This window comes from Ranitomeya imitator, chromosome 1 (genome assembly GCF_032444005.1).
Source record: "Ranitomeya imitator isolate aRanImi1 chromosome 1, aRanImi1.pri, whole genome shotgun sequence".
NCBI lineage: Eukaryota > Metazoa > Chordata > Amphibia > Anura > Dendrobatidae > Ranitomeya > Ranitomeya imitator.
The window spans coordinates 220,426,764-220,443,474 of record NC_091282.1 but is presented as its reverse complement, the minus strand read 5'-3'; positions in this window follow the sequence as shown (position 1 = coordinate 220,443,474).

The following is a 16,711-nucleotide window of genomic DNA, read 5'->3' as shown; positions in this document are numbered from 1 at the left end:
AGCAGCCAATCCCAGCCTTGCCAGTACTTACATGCCCACCATGCTAAACAGGATGTGCCCACACTTTCATTCATTCCTCATTGGCTGCTGCGTTCAATTTGAATTCTGGGAACTTCCGATTCCGGTATCCGATACGCGGGAAGTATCGGAATTCGGTATCGGAATTCCGATACCGCAAATATCGGCCGATACCTGATACTTGCGGTATCGGAATGCTCAACACTACTCAGTACATTCAAGAGAATCTGGCAAGAGGGTTCATCAGGAAGTCAGAGTCACCTGCTGGGGCAGGGTTCTTTTTCGTGCAGAAGAAGAATGGAGAACTACGTCCATGCATAGACTACAGGGGTCTTAATGCTTTCACAGTTAAGAACAAGTACCCTTTGCCTTTGATATCTGAGCTTTTCGATAGGCTTCGGGGAGCTAGAGTGTTTACTAAGCTAGATCTGCGGGGTGCTTATAACCTGATTCACATCCGTGAGGGGGACGAGTGGAAAACGGCATTTAACACCAGAGATGGGCACTATGAGTATCTGGTGATGCCCTTCGGGCTCTGTAATGCACCTGCCGTTTTCCAAGACTTTGTCAACGACATCTTCCGGGATATGCTTTCCACCTCGGTTGTAGTCTATCTGGATGATATTCTCATCTTTTCTCCAGATATTGACTCCCACCGGAGAGATGTTGGCAAAGTCTTCGACCTCCTACGAGCAAACTCTCTGTATGCGAAGTTGGAGAAGTGTGTGTTTGAGCAGGAGTCCTTACCTTTCCTGGGCTATATCATCTCCGCCCAGGGATTGGCTATGGATCTTGCCAAACTACAGGCTGTGATGGACTGGCAAGAGCCCCATTCTCTTAAAGCGGTGCAGCGCTTTATGGGGTTCATAAACTATTACCGCCAGTTCATTCCCCACTTCTCAACTCTGGTAGCTCCCTTGGTAACCCTCACCAAGAAGGGAGCAAATCCCAAAGTGTGGTCTGAAGAGGTCTCCAGGGCCTTTTCTTCTACTAAGTCTCATTTTGCTAGCGCTCCCATCCTACATCGTCCCGATGTCGATAAGCCGTTTATAATGGAGGTGGATGCCTCTTCCGTTGGTGCTGGAGCAGTCCTCTTCCAAAAGGATGCTCAAGGTCGAAAGCATCCGTGCTTCTTCTTCTCCAAGACCTTCACACCAGCGGAGAGGAATTATTCCATCGGGGACAGGGAGTTGCTAGCGATGAAATTGGCTTTCTCAGAGTGGAGACATCTCTTGGAGAGGGCTCGTTTTCCCTTTCAAGTTTTTACAGTCCACAAAAATTTGCTATATTTACAAACAGCCCAGCGGCTAAATTCTCGCCAGGCCAGATGGTCCCTATTCTTCTCCCAATTCCACTTCACCCTCCATTATCTCGCTGGGGAGAAGAACATTCGAGCTGATGCTCTTTCTCGCTCTGTTGTGTCATCTGAGGAGGAGGAAGGAGAGCCTCGGCTTATTGTTCCTTCTGAGAGCTTGAGAACCGTGGCTCCGGTGTCGCTTGAGTCTGTGCCTCCGGGCAAGACTTTTGTGCCCATAAATTTGCGACCGGAGGTTCTCTCTTGGGCTCATTCCTCCAGGGTGGGTGGACACTTTGGGACAAAAAGGACATCTGAGCTGCTGGCGAGGACGCACTGGTGGCCGCATATGCTCCGAGATGTCAGAGATTACGTTCTGGCGTGTGTCTCATGCGCCAAAAATAAGTCTCCTCGACAACGGCCGTCTGGGTTACTCTATCCCTTGCCGGTCGCAGACAGGCCCTGGGAGATGGTCGGGATGGACTTTGTGGTGGGTTTGCCCAAGTCTCGCGGCTGTACCGTCATTTGGGTTGTTACCGATCATTTCTCGAAAATGGTGCATTTGGTGCCGCTCCCACGGTTACCTTCTGCACGGGCCTTGGCAGCGTTGTTCATAAGACACGTCTTCCGCCTACACGGCATGCCAGACAAAATTGTCAGTGACCGGGGTCCCCAGTTTGCGTCTCGGTTCTGGAGAGAGCTTTGTCGTCTTCTCAGCATTGAGTTAAATCTCTCTTCCGCATATCATCCCGAGACGAATGGGTTGGTAGAGAGGGCCAATCAGACTCTGGTCACATATCTGCAACATTTTGTTTCTGCCAGGCAGGATGACTGGGCAAATTTATTACCATGGGCAGAGTTCGCCCTTAATAACGCTGTAGCTGACTCCACCGGTCAGACTCCTTTCCTCCTTAATTACGGCCAGCATCCGCGGGTTCCTGTGCCTATGCCCGTGTCCTTTGCTAACTCCAGGGTGGCAGACTGGGCAGTGGAGGCACGGGACATTTGGGACCGCACTCAGGATGCCATTCGGGCCTCGAAGGAGAGAATGAGGTCCTCAGCCGATGCACATCGGCGCCCTGCCCCGACCTTTGCTCCTGGCGATTTAGTGTGGCTCTCCGCCCGTAACATCAGGTTGCGTGTAGAGTCCACTAAGTTTGCACCTCGCTACTTGGGTCCCTTCAAGGTCCTCGAACAGATTAATCCTGTGGTCTATCATTTGGCCCTTCCGCCACGCCTGGGTATCACCGACACCTTTCATGTGTCCCTCTTGAAACCCGTGTATATGTCCCGGTTCTCCGAGTCATCTGCTGGGACATCGGGTTCGTCTACGGACGATTATGAGGTGAACGCTATTTTGGGGTACAAGGTGGTACGTGGCAAAAAATTTTATTTGGTAGACTGGAAGGGTTATGGCCCCGAGGACAGGTCCTGGGAGCCTGTTGAGCACATTCGGGCCCCGCAGCTCATTGCTGCCTTCGAACGTAGCGAGGCCCAAGGAGGGGGGGGCCCTAGGAGGGGGGGTAATGTTAGGAGTCGAGTTTCCTCTGCTGCACAGGGGGAATCTCGATCCATCTCCACTGCGGTCTCCCATTCTCCTCCAGCCGCAGTGGAGTCTGCTCAGCAGGGACGTCGATCCCAGCGTCTCGCTCAGTCTGACTCTGTGCGAAGAGTTACTGCTGCTTTTCCTGCTTCTGCCATTGAAGCCAGTGCTTGGCAGCGGCGAGTGGACGTTTCTGGATCTAAGTCCTTATTTGCACACACTGAGCATGCCCAGTGCAAGATCTCCTGTTGGAGATCGAGGGTCACATGCTCAGGTACTGCAGCACATCCCATTGGTCCTTTTGGCAGGTCCTGAAAGGGCAAAACTTCTGTAGCTGTTTCCTGTGCTGCAGCTATATAAACTGCGCATGACCGCACGGCCATGCGCTAGTATTGTCTTGTAAATATGTGTGTGTGTTGTGAGAGAAAGTCGCTCTTTAAATAACCCTCCCTATTGAATGTCTGTTCGCGGAAGGTGTATGTTTGCTATCTAGCGCCCGACTTATCCAACAGCACGTAACACACATTACAGCTACCAATTGCTGTGTCCGCCTGTACGGCGTCGTGCGCTTGCTCTGCGCTTTCCTGACCCAAGCCTGGGTGGTTAGTGGCGTTCGTCTGTGCGGCACCGCACGCACTCTTGTGCCTCAATATTATTATTTAGTTTCCTTACACACCCAGTTGCGGTGTTGTGCCAGCAAGTGTCTAATCGGACTTCAATCCTAGTTGGGCTTGAGTTCGCTGACTCCTTGCCTCTATGTGCGATACCGCGGTCCTGTGATGCAACAGGATCGCTTCCATCACGCAGGGTGTAGTTAACCCGTGCGTGTATACTTGTAGTACCGCCATATAGTCCGTCTTACTAGCAGCAGGGTTTTTATTGCACGGTGGACCTCGGACTGCGAACGCACCTAGTTCCATTTCATCTTGTACTTGGTGCGTTCCGCCAGTCCTTAACACTCGGTCTATTCAGTAAGTTGGGCCTCACTTTGCTAAATCTATTTCATCTCTGTGTTTGTATTTTCATCTTAACTCACAGTCATTATATGTAGGGGGCTGCCTTTTCCTTTGGGGAATTTCTCTGAGGCAAGGTAGGCTTATTTTTCTATCTTCAGGGCTAGTTAGTTTCTCAGGCTGTGCCGAGTTGCATAGGGAGCGTTAGGCGCAATCCACGGCTACCTCTAGTGTTGTATGATAGGATTAGGGATTGCGGTCAGCAGAGTTCCCACGTCTCAGAGCTCGTCCTATGTTAGTAATTATCAGGTCACTTTGTGTGCTCTTAACCACTAGGTCCATTGTGGTTCTGAATCACCTGTTCATAACAGTTTCCACTATTTAGGCACATCAGGGGCTCTCCAAATGCAACATGGCGTCCGATCTCAATTCCAGCCAATTCTGCGTTGAAAAACTAAAACAGTGCTCCTTCCTTTCCGAGCTCTCCCATGCACCCAAACAGGGGTTTACCCCCACATATGGAGTATCTGCTTACTCAGGACAAATTTGACAACAAATTTTGGGGTCCAATTTCTCCTGTTACCGGGGGCTAAAAAATAATTTTTGTGACAAAAGAGATTTTTTATTTTCACGGCTCTGCGTTATAAACTGTAGTGAGACACTTGGGGGATCAAAGTTCTCACAACACATCTAGATAGGTTCATTGGGGGGTCTAGTTTCCAATATGGGGTCACTTGTGGGGGGTTTCTACTGTTTAGGTACATCAGGAGCTCTGCAAATGCAACATGACGCCTGCAGACCAATCCATCTAAGTCTGCATTCCAAACGGTGCTCCTTCCTTTCCGAGCTCTGCCGTGCACCCAAACAGTGGTTCGACTTCACATATGGGGTATCATCATACTCAGAAAAAATTGATCAACAACTTTTGGGTTCCAATTTGTCCTGTTACCGTTGGGGAAATAAAAAATTTGGGCCGAAAAGATCATTTTTTGTGAAAAAAAATCTCAATTTTTTTTTTTACGACTTTACATTATAAACTTCTGTGAAGCACTTGGGGGTTCAAAGTGCTCACCACAAATCTAGGTTAGTTCCTTAGGTGGTTTACTTTCCAAAATGGTGCCACTTGTGGGGGGTTTCCATTGTTTAGGCACATGAGGGGCTCTCCAAACGCGACATGGTGTCCGATCTCAATTCCAGCAAATTTTGCATTGAAAAGTCAATTGGCGCACCTTCCCTTCCGAGCTCTGCCATGTGCCCAAACAATGGTTTACCCCAACATATGGGGTATCGGCGTACTCAGGACAAATTGTACAATGACTTTTTTCGTGCAATTTCTCCTGTTACCCTTGGTAAAATAAAACAAATTGGATCTGAAGTAAAAATTTGGTGAAAAAAAGCTAAATGTTCAATTTTTCTAAACATTCCAAAAATTCCTGTGAAGCACCTGAAGGGTTAATAAACTTTTGAATGTTTTTTCGAGTACCTTGAGGGGTGCAGTTTTTAGAATGGTGTCACTTTTGAGTATTTTTTGTCATATAGACAAAAAAATGGTTTTGCAAATTTTGTTGTAAAAATGAGAAATCGCAATTTTTAACCCTTATAACTTCCTAACAAAAAAAAATATGTTTCCAAAATTGTGGTAATGTAAAGCAGACATGTGGGTAATGTTATTTATTAACTATTTTGTATGATATGACTTTAAGGGCATAAAAACTAAAAGTTTAAAAAATTTCAAAATTTTTGCCAAATTTCCATTTTTTCACAAATAAACGCAAGTCAAATCAAAGAAATGTTACCACTATCATAAAGTACCGTATGTCACAAGAAAACAATCTCAGAATCACCAGGATCCATTGAAGTGTTTCAGAGTTATGACCTCATAAATTGACAGTGGTCAGAATTGAAAAAAGTGGCCTGGTCAGGAAGTTGAAAACAGGCTTCGGGGTGAAGGGTTAAGGTTTCCCTGACATATGGGTTGACTACCCTACCGCGGAGGCCTGTGAGGATTCTTGGGCCAAGGGTCCGCTCTTCCTAATAAGATTAGACACCAGACCATACCCCTTACCCTCATGGTGTCTCCAAAACATCAGGGGAGTATCTCATTTCTAGTACTCTCAGAGGGCATAGATGACGTACTTCTGGGTTTACCTTGATTGCATCGCCATTCACCCCGAATTGATTGGGCAACAGGGAGCATACTGGGTTGGAGTAATTCTTGCAGGGGACAATGTCTTGAGGTCCAAGTTTCCATCGGGTCCTCTGAGGTCACTACAGACGTAACAACCCTACCTAGGCTCTACTGGCAATATGCTGACATGTTGTCTAAAAAGGCCGTGGATACCCTTCCTTCTCATCGCCCCTATGAATGCCCCATAGACCTCATACCGGGGGCAGAGCCTCCAAGCGGGCTTGTTTCCCTTTGACTCTCCCGGAGACTGAGGCTATGTCTGAGTACATCAGGGAGAATTTGGTGAGGGGCTTTATTAGGAAATTGGCCTCTCCAGCCAGGGCAGGGTTCTTCTTCGTCCAGAAGAAGAATGAAGAATTACACCCTTGTATACATTATGTCATGCTACTGCATTGCAGGTAGGTGCAGGCTTCACTAGATGGCAGTAGAGTGGAAGCAGGACTGCACCTAAACAGAACTGGCCTGCATTCCAGCAGTGAGGTTACCACAAAAGGAAGCAGAATAGTAAAACAAGCCGGGTCAGATCCTAAACTGTAGTGCAGTACCAAAGGAATAAGCAAAACTCATGGTCAGAGACAAGCCAGGGGATCAGTAACGGTCAGGAGCGGATAAGCCAAAAGACAGAAGCAAATCAGCATACAAGCCAAGTCAAAACCAGGGAATCAGCACACTAAAGGGAAACACTGAGACAAGACGGGAATAGAAGAAAACAGAGATACAGGTTCAGACAGCAAACACAACAGGACAAATCAGAGCAATCAGAGTCAGCTACTGCAGCCCCAGGCAAAAATTATAACTGAAATCGGCTGCAGGAAACAGCAGTGATAAAAAGCCAACCTGAGCCCAGACAGAGGCTTGGAAAGTCTTGACATGACCAGACCAGAAAAAAAGGAAAACAGGACTCCAAACCCGGTCTGGATCATGACAATACCCTCTTCTCAAGGGTGGCCACAGGACCCCCAGGTATCCCAGGATACCACGCATGAAACGCCCGAACCAATCGATCAGCATGAGCCGATTGCACCAGAACCCAGGATTAATCCTCAGAACCATAACCCCTCCAATGGACCAAATACTGCAGAGAAATACTGCAGAGAACTGCGCAAATCCACAATCTGTTCCACCTCATACTCCATCTGCCTGTCCACATAAACTGGAGGCAGAGGGGATGGAGACCCATCAGAGGAAGGTACAAATGACTTCAGGATCCAAAGCGATGGAGGTAAGCGTAAGCGAAAGGCAACCGGATTGACAACCTCAATTGCCTCATAAGGACCTATAAACCTGGGACCTAGCTGAGCGGAGAAAACTTTCAGGCGAATGTTCTTAGTAGACAACCATACTTTATCTCCCACCAGGAATATAGGTCCTGCAGATCGCCGCTTATCTGCAAACAGTTTATGTTTGCCCTGAGCTTCCCCCATTTCTCCTCTGGACCTCCGTCAATACCTCCCTCAACTGTTGAATGGCCAAATCAGCCCCTGGAAAACTCACCAAAACGGGCGTGAAAGCCAAAATTGCAAAAGAATGGAGAAGTACCTGTGGACTGAGTAATACGATTATTAAAGGCAAACTCAGCTACTGGTAACAAAGAACATCAATCATCCTGCTGGGACGTTGCAAGACACCGCAAAATTTGTTCAAAAGACTGATTGGTCCTCTCCATCTGACCATTGGTTGCGGGATGATAGGCCAAGGAGAAGGCCAAAGTAATACCTAACCTTTTACAAAAAGCCCTCCAGAATTTGGACACAAATTGTACCCCTCTATCAGAAAAAACACTCAAAAGCACACCATGCAATCTCACAATGTGCTCAACAAATAACCTAGAAAGTGCTTCAGCATTATGCAGTCCCGCCGAAGGTACAAAATGCGCATGTTTACTGAATCTACCCACCACCACCCAGACCGCAGTTTTGCCATTGGAAGAAGGGAGATCAGTGATAAAGTCCATGGACAAATGAGTCCAAGGTCTATCCGGAATTGGCAATGGCACCAATTCCACGAACGGCCGATTATGGGAAGCTGGCACAGCTGGCACATTAGTGAGACCAAAGGGCACAACCAATTTCTCAAATAACCCTTCAGAAGCGAGAAATGCGTTTTTCCACTCACCCCCCTCCCGAATACGGATTAGATTATATGCTCCCCTGAGGTCCAATTTCGAAAACCATTTGGCCCCCAACGATTGTAAAAATCAGGGATGAGTGGGAGTCGGTAGGTATTTCTCAGTGAGATCTTATTTAATTCCCGACTATCGAGGGACGAGCGCAAACCACCATCTTTATTTTTTGCAAAAAAGAATCCAGCTGCCACAGGAGAGACAGAGGAACAGATGTGGCCTTTACTTAGACTTTCGAAAACATACTCCTTCATAGCGGTTCGCTCCAGGACAGAGAGGTTGTACAAACACACCTTGGGCAATTTAGCACCCGGAACCAGATTAATAGCACAGTCAAAAGTGAATAAGGGAAAAAAGGACACACAACCCAATCATGACAGATTACAGGGGTTTGAATGCCATCACAATCAAGAATAATTATACTTTGCCATTAGTCTCCCTCTCTTCAACGGGGAGCTAGGATATTTACCAAGTTAGTCTTGCGAGTGGCTTATAATCTAATTCGCATAGGTGAAAGGGATGAATGGAAGACCACTTTTAATACTCGAGAAGGTCATTATGAGTAGAGTTGAGCGACTTTTAATTTTTTAGGATCGAGTCGGGTTTTGAGAAACCCGACTTTGTCAAAAGTCGGATCGGGTGAAATCATTGCGAAAAGTCGGGGGCCGACCGAAACACGAAACCCAATGCAAGTCAATGGGGAATCAAAGTCGTCAGTGAGTGGAAAACAGGAAAACACCTACAGTGTCCATTTTAATGCCAAAAACATTAATTCTTATTTCTTAAGCTTGTCAATCTTAATTTACTTTATAATAATAGTTAGGCATTGAAAACAGGGGGTTATTTGGCTAAAGTTGTGGGGGGGTAGGGCTGGCTCAAGATTTTCGTGGGCCCTGGAAACGCGGAATACGTTATGGCGGTGGAGCAGGGAGAGATAAGCATTTCAACTTTGCAACTGCTGTGATCCTGAGCAAGCAGGGGGGGCCCACTCATTGGCACTTGGCACTGGCACAGGGCCCCTCATAGTACGGCAGTGTATTTGACGGCGGGTGGCGCCTCCCACTGCCAGAGACACTTTTGCGTACTATGAGAGGCCCTGTGCCAGTGACGTCACCAACAAGTATGCCCCCCCCAACCTGATGAAGGAACCTGCACTTTCATCTGCACCTTCCTCTTTGTCCCCGTGTAAGGTGGTATAGTATGCAGGAAGGGGAACCTGACTTTCAGCACGGTCAGATTCTGGCTGTGTAGAGTGCAAGGGGAATGTAGTGGTCTGGGTCAATGTACCAGCAGACTCATCTAGCAGTGGCTGGGCAATGGGCAGGATGAGGAGGAAACACAGATATAGGCCCAAATAATAAAGTAGGCTAAATGCAGTTCAAAATTGGTAACAGGACTAAACAGGCAGCATAGCTTTGTGTTATGATCTGTTGGTTTAGGAGCAACATGGGACGAGCTCTGAAGGAAGTGGTGCCTGTACTGACCGCAGTCCCTAAGCTCAACACAACACTAGAAGTAGCCGTGGGATGCTCCTAACACTCGCTAGGCACCTCGTCACAGCCTGAGAACTAACTACCCCTAAAGATAGAAACAGGAAAACTATCTTGCCTCAGAGAAAATCCTCAAAGGATTGATAGCCCCCCACAAGTAATGACTGTGAGTGGAGAGGGAAAAGACATACACAGAATGAAACCAGGATGAGCACAGGAGGCCAGTCTAGGTAGATAGATAGGACAGGATGGAATGCTGTGCGGTCAGTATAAAACACTACAAAAAATCCACACAGAGTTTACAAAAATCTCCACACCTGACCAAAGGTGTGGAGGGTAAATCTGCTTCCCAGAGCTTCCAGCATAACTGAATTAATTCATACTGACAAGCTGGACAAACATAAAAAGCACAGAACGGATAAGTCCACAACCTGTGGACAGAAAAGAGCAAGCAAGGACTTAGCTTTGCTGAACTGGTCAGGATAACAGGGAAATCCAAAGAGATGTGAATCCAGCCAGGAACCATAGACAAGTGGCACAAGCTGAAGGAAAGAGCCAGGCTAAATAGCCGAGCAGAATAGACAATCAGTGGAAGCAGCTGCTGACAGCTAAATCCAAGGAGCAGCCATTCCACTTAAAACCACCGGAGGGAGCCCAAGAGCAGAACTCACAAAAGTGCCACTTACAACCACTGGAGGGAGCCCAAGAGCGGAATTCACAACAGCTTTGTTCAGTGGAGGACAACTGTAATGAGTGGCGCAGACACAGTTAGTAGGCCCAAAATAAAAAAGTAGGCTAAAAGCAGTTCAAAATTGGTAACAGGACTAAACAGGCGGCATTGCTTTGTTCAGTGGAGGACAACTGTAATGAGTGGCGCAGACACAGTTAGTAGGCCCAAAATAAAAAGTTGGCTAAATACAGTTCAAAATTGGTAACGGGACTAAACAGGCGGCCTAGCTTTGTACAGTGGAGGACAACTGTAACGAGTGGCGCAGACACAGTTAGAAGGCCCAAATACAAAAGTAGGCTAAATGCAGTTCAAAATTGGTAACAGGACTAAACAGGCGGCATTACTTTGTTCAGTGGAGGACAACTGTAATGAGTGGCGCAGACACAGTTTGTAGGCTCACATTAAAAAAATAGGCTAAATGCAGTTCAAAATTGGTAACAGGACTAAACAGGCGGCATTGCTTTGCTCAGTGGAGGACAACTGTAATGAGTGGCACAGACACAGTTAGTAGGCCCAAAATAAAAAAGTTGGCTAAATGCAGTTCAAAATTGGTAACAGGACTAAACAGGCGGCCTAGCTTTGTTCAGTGGAGAACAACTGTAATGAGTGGCGCAGACACGGTTAGTAGGCTCAAATACAAAAGTAGGCTAAAAGCAGTTCAAAATTGGTAACAGGACTAAACAGGCGGCATAGCGAGGTACTGGGGTGGGCTCCTCTGCTGAGTAGCAGAGAGTGGTAGTAGGCGCAAAGTATTAACTGGTCAAAATGGAGGCCAAGGCCCCTGTATATTTTAACTATCATCTATCATTTCAACAAATTTGTATTGGCAGTGCCATTGAAGGATTTAACAGCACAGACTACACAGTGGTGGAGCAGGGAGAGGTAAGTATTGCAAGTGGTAGAGCACTTTTCGGGCTGAGGGGGAACACTCTCTTGTGGGTGGCGGTACTGACACAGGGCCCCTCATATTACGACGGTGTATCTGACATTTGTTGTGCACCACCACTGTCTGAGACACTTCATTGTACTATGAGGGACCCTGTGCCAGTGTCATCGCCCAAGAGTGGGTGCACTCACCTGTCCAGGCAAACGGCACTCACACCAGTGCTTGCACCAGGTGGTGACCACGACCCTGTGGGGGGAGTCAGCCCATTTAGGGAGGTATAAAAATGGCCTATGGTGGACATTCAGCAGCTGCAAATGGCGAAATTGGAGAAGTCAGTAAGAGGAGGCCAAAAGCAAGACATTTTTCAGGCAAGCTACGTGTCAGCAGGAGAAGGTGGGGCAAAATAATTTGAAATCCATGATTGGTTCATTTTAATGAAGGTTAGATCATCAACATTCTGGGTAGCCTGACGTGTCCTTTTTTCAGTCAGTATTGAACCAGCAGCACTGAAAACTCTTTCTGATAGCACACTAGAAGCAGGGCAAGCGAGCTCCTGCAATGCATATTCTGCCAATTCAGGCCCGGTGTCTATTTTAGAAGTCCAGTAATCAAAGGGGAATAACCTGGGAGGGAGAACATCGATAAGGGAGGAAAAGTAGTTCGTAACCATACTGGACAAATGCTGTTTCCTGTCACTTTAAATCGATGCAGCACTACCTGTCGTGTCAGTGGTCATTGCGAAATCACTCCACAACCTGGTCATAAAACCCCTCTGTCAAACGCCACTTCGGATTTGTGCACCTCTAACACCACTGCCATGTTGCCCCCTACGGCTCGTATGAGAACCATCACCGCCACTGTGTGCTGGGAATGCCTGAACCAAACGGTCTCAAGGTTCTCATGTGGCATGATATTTTGTAATTTTCCTTTATATCGTGGATCCAGGAGGCAGGCCAACCAGTAATCATCATCGGTCATCATTTTGATAATGCGGGGGTCCTTTTTTGGGATATGCAAGGCATACTCAGCCATGTGGGCCAATGTTCCAGGTGTTAATTCACTGCTTGTGCTGGGTTGAGGAGCACTTTCTTGCAAATCAACATCACTTGTGGCCAGCAAAAACCCTGTACCTGACCTTGCAACTCCACCAGTTTATATTGCCCCCTGTGAAGCATACTCCTCCCATAAATATTCAGCCCCATCCTCCTCCTCTTCGTCCAACTCCTCATCCAGGAGAGTTCCCTGAGCAGACAATGGCTGACTGTCATCAAGGCTTCCCTCCTCCTCGGCTGCAGTCGCCAGCTCCTTAATGTGCATCAAACTTTGCATCAGCAGACGCATTAGTGGGATGCTCATGCTTATGATGGCATCATCTGCGCTTACCAGCCGTGTGCATTCCTCAAAACACTGAAGGACTTGACAGAGGTCTTGGAGCTTCGACCACTGCACACCAGACAACTCCATGTCTGCCATCCAACTGCCTGCCCGTGTATGTGTATCCTCCCACAAATTAATTACAGCACGCCTCTGTTCGCACAGCTTCTGAACCATGTGGAGTTCCACCTTGTTGCAACGTCGATTATTAGGCAGTGCTGGGGAAGATTTAGCGATCGCTGATGGTTCAGCATACGGCTGAAGTGTACGGGCGACCAGGGGATGTGCAAGCAAGGTCTTCGCACCTTCAGGAGCAGGGCTGGTAACTCCGGATAATTTTTGAGGAAGCACTGCACCACCAGGTTCAAGGTGTGAGCCAGGCAAGGTATGTGTTTAAGTTCTGAAAGGGCTATGACAGTCATAAAATTCCTTCCGTTATCACTGACTACCTTGCCTGCCTCAAGATGTACACTGCCCAGGCATGACTGAGTTTGTTGCTGCAAGTACTAAGCCAGTACTTCCGTAGTGTGTCTGTTGTCGCCCAAACACTTCATTTGTAACACAACCTGCTGACGCTTACCACTAGCTGTTTGATAATGGGAAACCTCGTGTGCAACACTGGCAGCTGCGGATGGAGTGGTCATGCGACTGCGCTCTGTGGATGAGCTTTTGCTTCTGGAGGAGGAGGAAGAGGAGGTGGTGGCGAAAGCCTACAGCCATCTGTTTCCTAGAACGTGGGCTAGGCAGAACTGTACCAATATGGCTGTCCCCTGTGGACCCTGCATCCACCACATTAACCCAGTGTACCGTGATGGACACATAACGTCCCTGGCCATGCCTACTGGTCCATGCATCTGTTGTGAGGTGCACCTTTCTACTGACTGATTGCCTCAGTGCCTGGACAATGTGGTCTTTGACATGCTGGTGGAGGGCTGGGATGGCTTTTCTTGCAAAGAAGTGTCGACTGGGTAGGTCATAGATTCGTACTGCAAAGGCCATGAGGGCTTTGAAAGCTTCGCTTTCAACCAACCGGTGGGGCATCATCTCTAACGAGATTAGTCTAGCAATGTAGGCGTTCAAACCCTGTGTACGTGGATGAGAGGATGAGTACTTTCTTTTCCTAATGAGAGTCTCTTGTAGGGTGAGCTGGACTGGAGAGGTGCATATGGTGGAACTAGCGGTAGTGGTGGTGGTGGACATGGTGGATTGAGAGAGGGTTGGTGATGATATTCTTGATGTTGGCCTACATACAGTGATTCCTACCATTAACCTTGTGATTCCCTGACTGCTTTGGCCTTGCGAAGATACCTCCACATTTGCTGCTGGTGGTGTCCTAACCGGTGGGCTTACACTGAGGGAAGCAATGTAGCGTTGCTGACTACCTTAATTCTGAGCAGGTGCACCAACGGTACGGGACGTTTGATAGTTAGTCCAGGCTTGCAAGTGCATGCTGGTTAAATGTCTAAGCATGCACGTTGTATTTAAATTTTGAAGATTCTTCCCTCTGCTTAAGGTCTTAGAGCATTTCTTACAGATAACTTTTGACTGATCATTCGGATCTTGGTTAAAAAATTGCCACTCTGCACTCTTCCTACTATGAAATACCTTTTCAGGCATTGCACGCTGTGCTACTTTCACCGGATGGCCACACAGTCCTAAAACTGTTTTTGTTTTTGACAAACATTTTTGGCCTGATACGGGCCTGCCAGATGACAGCTGTTGCGATGTAGATGGCTGCTGCAGATCATCCTTCTACGCTTCTGAGCTACTGGCAGCGGCACACTCTTCCCCCAATGGCTGCCCATCTGGGTCAACAACTGGGTCATCTATCACCTCCTCTTCAATGTCATGTGCACCTTTCTCTGTGTCATCGTGTAATGTGCTTTAGCAATCGGACTGGGCACCATAGTCTCATCAGGGTCAGATTCTGGCTCAGTACACTGCGAGGGCAATGTAGTGATCTGAGTCAATGGAACAGCATGATAATCTAGCTGTGGCTGTGCATCAGTGCACCCCATGTCCGATTCATCTTGTAATGGGCAGTTAACAATTTCCTGTTCTAACCTAGGCATGGTATGTGTAAAGAGCTCCATGGAGTAACCTGTAGTGTCACTTGACGCATCCTTCACTTTTGGTTTGGGTGAAGGACACAAGGAAACATCTTGTTCCTGACCGGGAGCATCCACTGACGACTCGCTGCTTTTATATTTGGAACTTTCTGAAGAGGAGGCAAAAGAGCTAGAGGCTGAGTCAGCAAGGAAAGCCAAAACTTTTTCCTGCTGCTCCGGCTTTAAAAGCCGTTTTCCTACTCCCAGATAAGGGAGCCTTCGAGGCCTTGTGTAGCCAGACGATGATGCTGGCTCAGCACCTCCAGCCTTAGGTGCTATTGTGCTTTTGCCACTACCACCAGATGCACCACCACCACCATCAGTACCAGCTCGCAACCACCGCCCACGGACTCTTCCACCTGACTTCCTCATTTTTTGGAAAATCTAACCAAAATAACAACCGTTATATGGTACTGTAAAACAAGAGTAAATAAATAGCACGACAAACCTCAGCATTATGTAAACCATAGAATATACGCTGAGCCCAAAATGGGGGACTGTGACAAGACTAGTCGCTATATAGCATAACTAAGCAACATTGGTCCACGGGGACCAAGAACAGACGACCAAACAGTCAATATCTAAATATAAATGTAGAAAATCTTTATTCAATATTAAAACAAAAACATAGAACAACAGAGACACAAGTAGGAGGAAGTACCGCATGGTGTGCTCATCTGCCTCACCGATGCATAAAAAACCACAGACGCACGGGACCAGGGAGGAAGGACATCCGCATAAATAAATTTGTAACAAGGAAGCTAGAAGAATCCGCAGCCACAGAGGCCCAACATAGATAATACTGCAGAGCAATGCTTTACAGGTAAACAGAGATCACCTATTCCTACATAATAAAGCCCAAATTGGTGCATATAGTGAGACTCCACTACAGAAAGCAGCACCACAGTATATGCAGCATATAAATAATGGCCAAGGCGCAGCGCTTACCTCGGATATAAGAAGCAGAGCACTCCTCCCTGGGACCGTACGCCCTCCCCGACGCGCGTTTCGGCAACACACCTTCTTCAGGGGGCTTGGTGTGAGAATGCCAGGCAAAGATATTATGTGCTATACCGACCCGGAAGTGACCGCGGTGAAACCGGAAGTACATACCGGTAATCATGGCAACAAGACTAAACCATCTCTACTGTTGCAAGAGGCGCCCAGAAAGTCCGGCAGGTAGATAATGATGATAACATCGATCGGATACCAGGAAGCCCCCCTGTGTTGTGCCGTCCGCCCGGCCACCGCAGGGCCCTGCGGCGCCAGGCGGCGGACACGCCACCAGGGAAGCGCCCAGCAATACCGATATAGGAACGTACATGCGCAGAACACAGCAGAAGCCGGCGGCTTCAATAACTTGGTATGCTATAGGAAGCTCACGTTTAACCCCTTGTCCGCCTATAGTGCACAGCTTTCCTCCATTCTGTCCGCCGCTGTGGATGGTGGTGTGATTACTAGGGAGTTGGCGGCTGCCTTGGTGGTCTGTGAACCCACCATCCCTACGTTTTACCTCCTCCCTAAAATACATAAGGACATCAAAGTCCCCCCTGGACGTCCAATTGTGTCGGGTCGGGGAAACTTCCTGGAGCACATCAATAAATGGATCGATTCTATCCTTCAACCTCTGGTGGTGGGTCTTCCCTCTTTTCTTAAGGACACGACTCAGCTGCTCCGGATGGTTGACGGGCTCTCTTTGGACCCCGATACCCTCTTGGTGGCGGCTGATGTCGAGTCCTTGTATACTAGCATACGCCACTGTGACGGACTAAGGGCCGTTAAGTTTTTTCTGGGTTCGTCCGACCACTCCCCCGCCTTCAGGGCTCTGGTACTCGAAATGTTGGAGTTTACTCTGACCCATAATTTCTTTACTTTTAAGGGGTCCCTCTACCTGCAGCTCCAGGGCACTGCTATGGGGGCGGCTTTTGCCCCCTCCTATGCAAACCTGTTCCTGGGGCTGTGGGAGAGGGACCTCTTCCTGTCAGATGAGCGGCCGTCATCGGTG